This window comes from Dipodomys merriami, unplaced genomic scaffold (genome assembly GCF_024711535.1).
Source record: "Dipodomys merriami isolate MVZ:Mamm:240054 unplaced genomic scaffold, mDipMer1.0.p SCAF_2, whole genome shotgun sequence".
Taxonomy (NCBI): Eukaryota; Metazoa; Chordata; class Mammalia; order Rodentia; family Heteromyidae; genus Dipodomys; species Dipodomys merriami.
This window is the reverse complement of record NW_027203381.1, coordinates 79609100-79619491: the sequence shown is the minus strand read 5'-3', so window position 1 is coordinate 79619491 and position 10392 is coordinate 79609100. Positions and strand designations below refer to the sequence as shown.

Genomic DNA, 10392 nt, shown 5'->3' with positions numbered 1-10392 from the left:
GTAAAAACCGTGCAAGCCCCCGAGATGCACTGCGCCAGGGTGGGGAGGGTGGAGGGGCGGGGCTCCGGGGTCACGTGACTGTCCAGCCAGCCCCGCCCCCTGCTGCTGAAGACTTCCCCTCCCGCGGTGACAGAGTCTCTGGGTACCCGGGGTCGGAACTGTCCTGACACCTCGCGCCCCTGCCAGGTGAGCGGCGGCCGGTAACTGGCGACTTGTGGGGTGGGGGGGGTGGGGACTAGTAGGAGTGGACGGAGGGGAAGAAGGAAAAGGGAACAGCCTTCGCTGCCTGGGGTGCCGGATCCTTCCCGCTGTCACACTGCGTGGGTTCGGAGCTCATTTATTTCTCCAGCTCTCTGGATCCCCCGACCCTTCACCGTCATCGACCTCGTTGTACCTGGCGAGGTGGAGACGTCCACCTCCCTCGGGGTTGAGAGTGAGTGCGGCCATTATGGTTCCCGATTCGGACCCTTTGGAGCTCCGTGTGGCAGCATTAGTTCATCCATTCCTCGGGTGCTGCAGCAAGCCACCAGGTCCCATTCCCCAATGCTGGTGGTTGGTTTTTTTGTGTTTTTTTTTTTTTTAGCCAAGGCTTTTAGTCGCATGAGCAGGAAGATAGACAAAACCCTGGGAGGCAGAGGCGTCTCTGGTGAGACTGGCTGAGGAGGGAATGTCACCGATAATGGCCCTCACTGCAGAGTCACTGAAAAGCTTCCTCAGCAGTGTGCTTTCTCAGGAATTATAAGGGGTTTATCCGTCATTTTTGCTAGGAAGGTGCTTTGAGTGATCCCATGCTTCGGAAGCATAAATGGTATGGGAAGGTTAAAAGCAAGGTGTATAAGAAAAGACATTGAAGAAATAAGCATTCACTGTGCTCAGAACGGGGGTGTTTAGTATTGCGACAGTCTCGATTGAATGAAGAGGCAATGAAAGATGATGTTAATGGATTAGCAAGCCTGTGGCCTAGACTGTTTTATGGAAAAGTGACTAGATTTTCTTAAAAGGAAAGTAATTCTTGGGAAACTGATTGAGCTAAAAATTAAATTAATTAAATCACTTCTTAAAAAAATTGCAACATAAAGGAAAAAAAGATTAAATCTACAAGTTGCTTACTCTTCTGCCTTTGGCACCTTTTGCGTTGTTGTCATGCTAAAAATTGTACTTAATTGCCATTTCCAGTCATCCCTCGACCAACTTACTGGTCTTATCTGGTAATTATGTCCCTTCTTAGCTCTCCCCTTTGTAAAATTCGAGGTGACCTCTTCTGATATTTGGGGGTAGTATTTTGTCAAAACACAAAAAGTGTTTAGCCAGGATTTTTGTTCAACCAGTGTACTGCCATTTTATGTGTAACATATTAGCCAATGTTTTGACCTCAAACTGTGTTTAAGGAAAGAATGTTTTTCAGTTTGGGGTTAAACTCTTTTGTTTGTACTGCAAACTCAGAAAGTCCTTCAGGTTTTGGTTTTTGTTTTAAGTCTAAAGACCTTACAAAATTGCAGCTCTGATTTTTTTTTTTAATTTAGATTCCATGTTTTCTTAAAGTGAAAAATCATATTCTCAGTTAAAATTTAGTTTCCTGGTCAATATACATATAATCTATTAAAAAGCCAACTGAAAAGTGAGGAATATCGAGTCATCTTTTGAGTGATGAAATGAGACTGACTTTTATTAGTTTTGGTGTCTCCATAATTATCTATAATAAACTGGCCTTATTTTGTTCAGATGAGCTGAAAATTAAAATCCTAAAATGATAGCAATTTAACAAAATTGAAAAGCTGACCTATTTGGTAGTCCTTACCTGAAAACGTAGCCTTGATGATCTTGCTTTCCCAAGTAATAAAGAAAAACAAATAGTCATTGATAGATTTACAATTTTAGTATTTTATACGTATACCCACACTGGAGAATAATCTGTTGATATCTTTAGGTAGACACTGCCTATTGTACATTGTTTATTAGCCATTACTTTTCTCCAGAATAAGGTTCCTTGGTCCCTAGAGGAGAGAAAAACAAAACAAAACAGTGTTGTTTCCTTGGCCAGGTGACATTCCATCAAATAAGAATTCTCTAACTCTGTACAAACCAGTTCTGTCCAGGTGTTCCTAAATAGGCAAGAGAAAACCAGCTACAAAAGCACTGAGTACTAGACAGAGGAAATGGCAATATGAAAAATGTTGAATGAGTCTGCAGTTTTACTTCACAATTTCTCCAGTTTTAGGGAACTTATGAAAGCAATAACTTAGACTACTTAAAATGTGAAGATTAGTACTAATTGATGACTGAATTTCTAGGATATTCTCAGATCCCTTTCCCCCTCTCTGTTTTGTACTCTCTCTCACTGTTCTCTTCCTATCTCTGCTTATGCTCCCTCTCACATACACAGGATTTTATGATTTGAAGTTAGTAAGACATTTCTTTTTTCTTCGTCTTTCCAATCCTGGGTCTTGAACTCAGGGCCTGGGCACTATCCCTTAGCTGCTTTTGCTCAAGGTTAGCACTCTATCACTTGAGCCACAGCACCACCTGTGGCTTTTTCTGTTTTATGTGGTGCTGAGGAATCGAACCCAGGGCTTCATGAATGCTAGGCAAGCACTCTGCCAGTAAGCCACATTCCCAGCCAATTGTAAGACATTTCTGAGACAAGTTTATGACTGTTCCAACATAGGAATCTTAACATTTACTTAGGAAATTGTGCAATAGTACACCATTAAATAGCATATAATATCCTCTTTTGTGTTCTTACTCTGAAATCTTGCTTGTTTTCACTGCCTTTACAGATTATCATCACCACTAAGAACTCATTCTTTTTCCTTGGGATCAGGTAGCCACTCAGTCCTATAGACTACCACAATATACTACTCTCTTTTTACTTCTTGGCACATTTTTTATGGGCTGAACTATAAATCTCCTAAGAGCTCACGGATTACCTCTTCATTGTTGTGTCTTCTTCACAAAAACATTGAATTGACTGATGCTTGCTTATTGAATCAATGTTGAGCAATCAGACCATGAGATTAAACCACAAGCTACTTTAGTTATATCAAAACATGCTTTCTTTTAAGGTTGTATACTAGGTTTTTAGCTTTTAAATGTAAAAAATTTAAAAACTATGATTTCCCCAAATCATAGTTAGTGGAATGGATGTAAACCTCATTTGGATTTTTATTTTATTTTATTTTATTTTTTGCCACTTCTGGAGCTTGAACTCTGGGACTGGGCACTGTCCCTGAGCTGCTTTTGCTCCAGGCTAGCACTCTACCACTTGAGCCACAAAGCCATTTCTGGCTTTTTCTGTTCATGTGGTACTGAGGAGTCGATCTTAGCTCATGCATGCTAGACAACCACTCTACCACTAAGCCACATTCCCAGCCCTCATTTGGCTTTTATTGGTGAAGTTACTAATATATTTCCACAGCATGTAAGTTTACTTGCTAATTAAGTGCAGCTGTCATCCCAATATAGAAGGAAAGGGAAGAGAGATGCATTGTACTAAATTAAGAAAGTACACAATACAAGTGGCTCTTCATTCCAGCTATAACACCTTGGTCATGTGCATTTTCAAGTGAAGTTAGGCTAGGGGTTGAAACCTAGAAACTTTCCTCTTAGGCTCTGATAAGAGAAATCAATATGTACCAGTAGGAAGGGAGAAGGGCTAATGAAGAGGGTGAATGAGGATGTCATCCACGTAGTTTATTTGCCTATAGGAAAACAGAACAATGAAACTTGCTGATATTATTTTAAGAAGCAGAAGCTTGGGGCTGGGATGGTGGCTCAGTGGAAGAGTGCTTGCCTTGCATGCATGAGGCCCTGGGTTCGAATCCTCAGCACCACATGAGCAGAAAAAGCCGGAAGCGGCACCATGGCTTAAGTGGTAGAGCGCTAGCTAGCCTTAAGCTGAAGACCTGAGAGACAGCACCCAGACCCAGAGTTCAGGCCCTGTGACCAAAAAAAAAAAAAAAAAAAGCAGAAGCTCAGGAGAGTGAAGGTAATTGCAGGGGAGGGGAAGAGGGAGGGGAGTAAGGGATAAGGGATACGTTGTATATATGCCACACAATAAACCCCCTCTTAAAAACTAATGTAAGCTAGTAAAAATAATTTTTAAAAGAAACCTTCAGCTGGGTACCTGTGGCTCAGGCCTATAATTTTAGCCACCCCAGAGACTGAGTGTTAAGGATCATGGTGAACCCTGCCCAGGTTCCAATTAACCATCAAAAAACAAGAAAAGAAAAGAAAAAAGCTGGAAGTGGAGTTGTAGCTCAAGTGTTAGAGCACTAATCTTGAATAAAAAAAAGCTTGAGGATGGGGGCTGGGAAGGTGCTCAATGGTATAGTGCTTGCCTTGCGTGCATGAGGCCCTCGGTTTGGTTCCTCAGCACCACATAAGCAAAAAGAAAAAAGCCGGAAGTGGCGCTGTGGTTCCAGTGGTAGAGTGCTAGCCTTGAGCTGAAGAACTGAGGGACAGGCCCAGAGTTCAGGCCCCATAACCGACAAAAAAAAAAAAAGCTCAAAGATGGTGCCTAGGTCCTCATTTCAAGTCCCAGGACTGGTACACACACACCTTCCTTTTAAGGGTAAATTTGAATAACATAACTTATACAATCAATTTTTTAAACTAAATGATGAAAGTAAAGTAAGAGTGCAGATATTACATGAATGAATTTCCCAATAATAGAGACCTAGTTATATACATTCTTGCTCTACCTAATTGCTGTATGACATAGGACTCTCTTGAGTGTTCATATTCAGATCTATGCCATAAGTATTGAAAGTAGGTTATGAGTAGCAGGTGCCTGTGGCTCATTCCTGTAATCCTAGTTACTCAGGAGGCTGAGATCTGAGGATCACGGTTCAAAGCCAGCCCGGGCAGAAAAGTCTGTGAGACTCTCATCTCCAATAAAACACTAGAAAACCGGAAGTGGCACTGTGGCTCAAGTGGTAAAGCTCTTGGCCTTGAGCTGAAGAGCGCTGAAACAGTGCCCAAGCTCCACAAGCAACAAAAAAACAAAACAAAAACCGTAGGTTATGAGTTTAATTTATAAACCATCAAATTACTTGAGTTTTTGAGATGATCTTACTGTGTCGCTCAGACTAGCCTCAAACTCATGATTGTAACCGCCAGAGTCTCCTGCGTACTGGGACTGCAATTGTTTGTCTCTAGCAGTTTTTTAAGTTGAGGTTACATCTGCTCTGACTTTATATTCTGTGTTTTTGGTTTGTTTTTGATAGAGTCTTTCTAACTCGGGTTGGCCTCCATTTTTGATCTTTCTGCCTTAGCTTTGGAGACTGAGATTACAGGTGTGCACCACCATTCTTAGTTTATATACTGACTTTTTATAGGAGACTTACCTAAAGGATATGGAAAGATAAAGATAGCCTACAGATTTTACTAATGTCCCTTTTTGAGAAATAGGTTTGGGGTACCGAGGAACATACAATGCTATTATGAAAAAAATGAAACAGTATGAGTCTTTTGAAAAGTTTTTTGCCCTTTGAGACAGGTCACACTCAATCCCCTGGGGCCAAACAAATGTCCTGCCTCACCTTCCCAAGTACAGTAGCTGGGGACTGCAAGAGCATGGAGCATCATGCCTCGCTTTAAACAAATTTCAAAATAGTAAGAGCTGAGAAAGACTTTTCTACATAAAGATTTTTTAGTGCTTGTAATCGTTACTATGTGGAATCAAGCTAAGGAGGAAATTCTTTCATTGTAATATTTTCATTCTTACAGTGGATGATGGAATGATATTAAAATTGTACAAACTATAGAACAAGAACCTTTTAGTTTTAACTGTAAGAGTTTTTGCTTTTTAAAAAAAGTGTCTTTATATCTTAATTTTATCCCCATGAAATCATAGACAGAAAATTAACAATAACTTGAACTAGAGAAAAATAATTTCTTACATAAATTGACAACTCATAAGCATTTCATGGCTTTGCAATGGAAAGTATCAGTCAATTAAATAGTAATTGAATTTCAAATAAAGCATTAGATAATTTTATTAATAGTAGCGTGTGTGTGTGTGTGTGTGTGTGTGTGTGTGTGTGTGTGTGTGTGTGTGTGTGTGTGTGTGTGTGTGTGTGTGTGTGTGTGTGTCCATAGTGGGACTTGAACTCAGGGCCTGGGCACCACAGTCCCTGAGCATTTTTGCTCAAGGCTAGCACTTAACCACATGAGCCACAGCTCCGCTTCTGGCTTTTTTTCTGCTGCTCATCATGAGTATATGTTTCTTTTTGCTTTAAGGAAAATATTTTGTTAAGAGACTGTTGAATATTTAATGTCAGCTCTATTACCATAAATTGGAGGAACTTAGTCATCTTTATAAGTTTTTTAAGAATGTGACTAGTAAGAGTATTTTACATTTAATTTCTGTAGAGAATTTGACATTTTTCAGTCTGTTTTCTTCCTGGTATAAAATCCAAGTCTTTCGGTTATAAAAATATTCCTTTTACATTTAGTGTATACAATAATATAGATATAGATATAGATATGTATATAAATCATGTATATGTAAAATACAGTATTGTGTATCTAGAGGCACCTAAAGTGAATGCATATTTTTGTTGGAACAGATCTTTACTTTTACCTGAAAGTATTAAAAGCAGATTTAATATTAGTTACAACTGCCTGGTACTGGTGGCTCACTCCTGTAATCCTAGCTACTGAGGAGGCTGAGATGTGAGGATCATAGTTGAAGCCAATTGGGGGAGAAACATCTGTGAGACTATTATCTCTAAGCAGCAGAAAAAAGCCAGAAGTGGAGTTGTGGCTCATGTGGTTAAGTGCTTTCTTTGAGCAAAAATGCTCAGGGACTGTGGTACCCAGGCCCTGAGTTCAAGTCCCGTTATGGACACACACACACACACACACACACACACATGATTAGTTGCTACTATTAATAAAATTATCTAATGCTTTATTTGAAATTCTCTTTTCCTCACAGTTAGAGCCATTAAACTTCACACCTTTTTTTTTGTGTGTGTGGTTACTGGGGTTTGAACACAAGACCACAGGCTTTCTAAGCAGGCACTCTGCCCCTTGAGCCATTCTGCCAGTTGCGTTTTGCATTGATTCTTTTTGACACAGGGTCTTGCCTGGAATTTTATCCACTATTTGTAGTTCCCTTTGTCACTGTGGTGACAGTTATGAAACCTTGTGTCCAGCCATTTTGTTTCCTCAGTAGTTTAGGGTGACAGGCATATGCTACCACACCCTGCTTCTTTCTTGGAGATTGGGGCCCCTTAACTTTTCTTCCCAGACTGGCAGGGAACCATGCTGTTCCCAGTCTCTGCCTCATGTTTGGTTTGGATGTTTCACATATTCATCTGTTTCCTTTTATTCTTAATAAAGGCATGCTTTATTGCACCCACTCATAAGTTGAGGGGTCTTCTGCCTGGGCTGGCTTCCACCCTTTATCTTCTAGTTCTCAGACTTCCAAGTAACTAGGATTACAGGCTTTGACCACCAGCAGCCAGCTGGTTATTGATATATTTTTTATAATTGATGAAATATTATAAACATCTTCAGATGTGAATTCTGTTTTCAATGTTTATTGCCTATAATTTATTATTATTTTTTTATATCATTATGACTAAAATGTAGAAACTTGTGGTTCTGAGGGATTTTGGGAGAGGCTTCTTTTTGTTGTTGTTTATTGATTTATTTTTGAGACAAGATCTTGTTATTATAGTCCAAGATCTTGAATTTGCCTCTGCCTCCTAAATGCTGGAACTAAGCAAAAAAAGTAAAGGAAAGAACTATCCACAATAACATGAAAGTAAAAGTATGTTTGTACATGTCTTATGTGTACAGTGAATAACAGAAACGAATGATCTTGAAAATGTTCAATTTTGTGTGTGTGTGCTACTGAGGATGACCTCAGGGCCTTAAGAAGCAATCTGCCGCTTAATCCATGATGCCAGTCCAATAACATTTAAGTATTTTAGATACTTAAAAAGATAACTTGAAATGCTTATCTGATTTACATTGAAGTGCTGGCATTGAGATTCCAAAATTATAAATCTGAGTCAGGCAGATTAATACCAAAGTCTTCAATGGGATTCAAAGCAGACACTTAAAATTATGAAATCTGCTCACATCCCATCCAACATACCTATAGTACTTGAATGTGAATTTATAGTGCTTGCTACTATTCACTTAACATACTAGGAATAGGGAGGGTTGGTGAATAGCTGTAAGTACAGATAAAATCAGGCTGTCAACAATTCTTTATTATAAACTAATTCTGCCCTTGAGTACAACAGCCTAAAACAACAGGAATTTGCTCTCTATATCCATTCTCCAAATGAGCCACTGAATCCCTCATATCCAAAATATTAGAGTTTGGCCTGGTATGCCTCAAACAGGAAATTTCAATCAAGATAGGGTTAAGATTTTCCTAAATTAGTGTAAGATACTGATGAGCCATTTAGCCCTATCTAGAGGGCTAAGTTTTCAGATGCATACTGACTTCTGTGCTCCTGACCTATTAAGAAACTATGGAAATTGCCAGCATTGATTGATCTTGATAGGATCAGAGAATGCCTACATACCCTCTTCAGTAGTCACATACATTGATTCTTTAACAACAACAAAAATTATCTATTCCCTAATATTCCCAAGGTTAAAAGATTTTCTTATAAGATTCTTATAGGCAATACAGTCTTTATAACTACTCCCATTTGTTGACCAGTAGAAACAAAAGTAAATAAATATTCTGTATTCTATATTCCCTTACAGGAATCATTGAAAATATTTCATAATTTTTTAAAGTTTTGTTGAGGAATATGTAATAAATTTATATACTTGCACATATTTAAAGTATACAGTTGGGTAAGTCCATGTATATAATATGAAATCATCATGACCATCAATATGTCCATATTGAGCACAACTTATCAACCCCCAAAGGAAGTTTTCTTATACTTCTTGGTACTTCCTTCCTTCCATGTATCCCATATACTCCATTCTTCAGCACTGATTCTATAGATTCTTTTGCATTTTAGAATTGCATATAACTTTGTGGGGGGTTATATTCAGCATAATTATTTTGAGTTTTGGGTTGTTACATGTATTCTGTTTCCTTTCATTATTACATACTTCATTTTATGGTTATACCACAGTATGTTTATGGATATGTGTATGCAAACATGTACATACACATGCACTATCTTTGTACATACACTTTTATTTTTCATGGGAGAGTACCAATGAGAAATTTTTTTAAGACTGTTAAACTGTTTTTCAAAGTGTATCATTTTACATTCATACCAGATATGTATGTGGTTTCTAGTTGTTTTAAATTCTTTCCAAATAACTAATCAACCTAGTTAAAAAAAAAAGTAAAATAGAAAGTGTGATAATGGGATGATCAATTTTAAAACTTAAGCCATACTGACAACCTGTAGAGGGATATTTTATGTGGTTTTAATTTGTATTTTCCTCATGACCAATGTTCAGTCTTTTCAAGACATTATTTGCCATATATGTCTTCTTGTTGAAATGTATGGTCACATTTTTGCCTCCTTTTTTGTGGTACTGGCCTTTACCTTGCTTGGCCATCTGGCGCTATTACCAGTTGACCCATGCTTCTAGTCCAACCTTTTCTGGTTATTTTGGATCTGGTATCTCACACTTTTCTGTCTGGACTGTCTTCAAACCTTGATCCTCTGGATCTCAGCCTCCTTGAGTAGCTAGCATTATTGATATGAGCCACCAGAACCCTGTTATTTGGCCTATTTCAAATGGATTGTTTTATTTGAGATTATTTTGTGTTCCTTTAAAATTATGTATATAGTCTTTATTACATTTACGCTTTGTCAGTATTGCATTTAAAATTGTAATTTATCTTTTCCAATGAAGTCTTTCAAGGAGTAGGAGTTTCAAATTTTCATGAAGTTTAATTCAGTTTATTCTTCTATAAAATGTTCAGGGTGTATCTAGTACATCTATCTAGGTCAAGATCTCTGAGGAAGTTTATAGTTACAGGTTTGCAGGATTGAATAGGAAAGTGCTTCATAAAATGATTAACTTATAGTACTGTGCTTTATAATATATTCTCAGTTGGAATTCTACCTATTCTATAACTTATCAAGCACAAAAATATTAAGTGTAGTAAGGATGTCCTTATCTAAGGAGGTAACTTGTATAGGAAAATAAGAACATGGAGGTCTGGGATGAAGAGTTCATATCTGTAATTTTAGTACTCAGGAGGCTGAGGCTGAGGTAGAAGGATTATGAGTTAGAGGCCAGCCTGGGCTAGATAATGAGAACCTGTCTCAAATGTTTAAAGAAAAAAAATGGAGGTGAAAATATTAACTGTATTGATTTGATCATTACATACTATATACAATTATTGAATATCATATTGTACCCTTGGTTTTGTGCAGTTAAAAA

General features: G+C 38.2%; 1 protein-coding gene across 2 annotated transcripts in view; it reads left to right on the top strand.

The window, feature by feature from the left end:
• The first annotated feature begins 80 nt into the window (after positions 1–80).
• Atp6v1a (ATPase H+ transporting V1 subunit A) overlaps positions 81–10392 on the top strand; it is a 51165-nt gene continuing 40853 nt past the window's right edge. Inside the window, exon 1 of one of the 2 annotated variants that reach the window (XM_070030213.1) lies at positions 81–186. The gene's annotated coding sequence lies outside the window, so the exon portion shown is untranslated. Of the gene's footprint in view, positions 187–244; positions 434–10392 lie in introns of those variants that run through there. The other variant, XM_070030215.1, reaches the window with a different exon arrangement.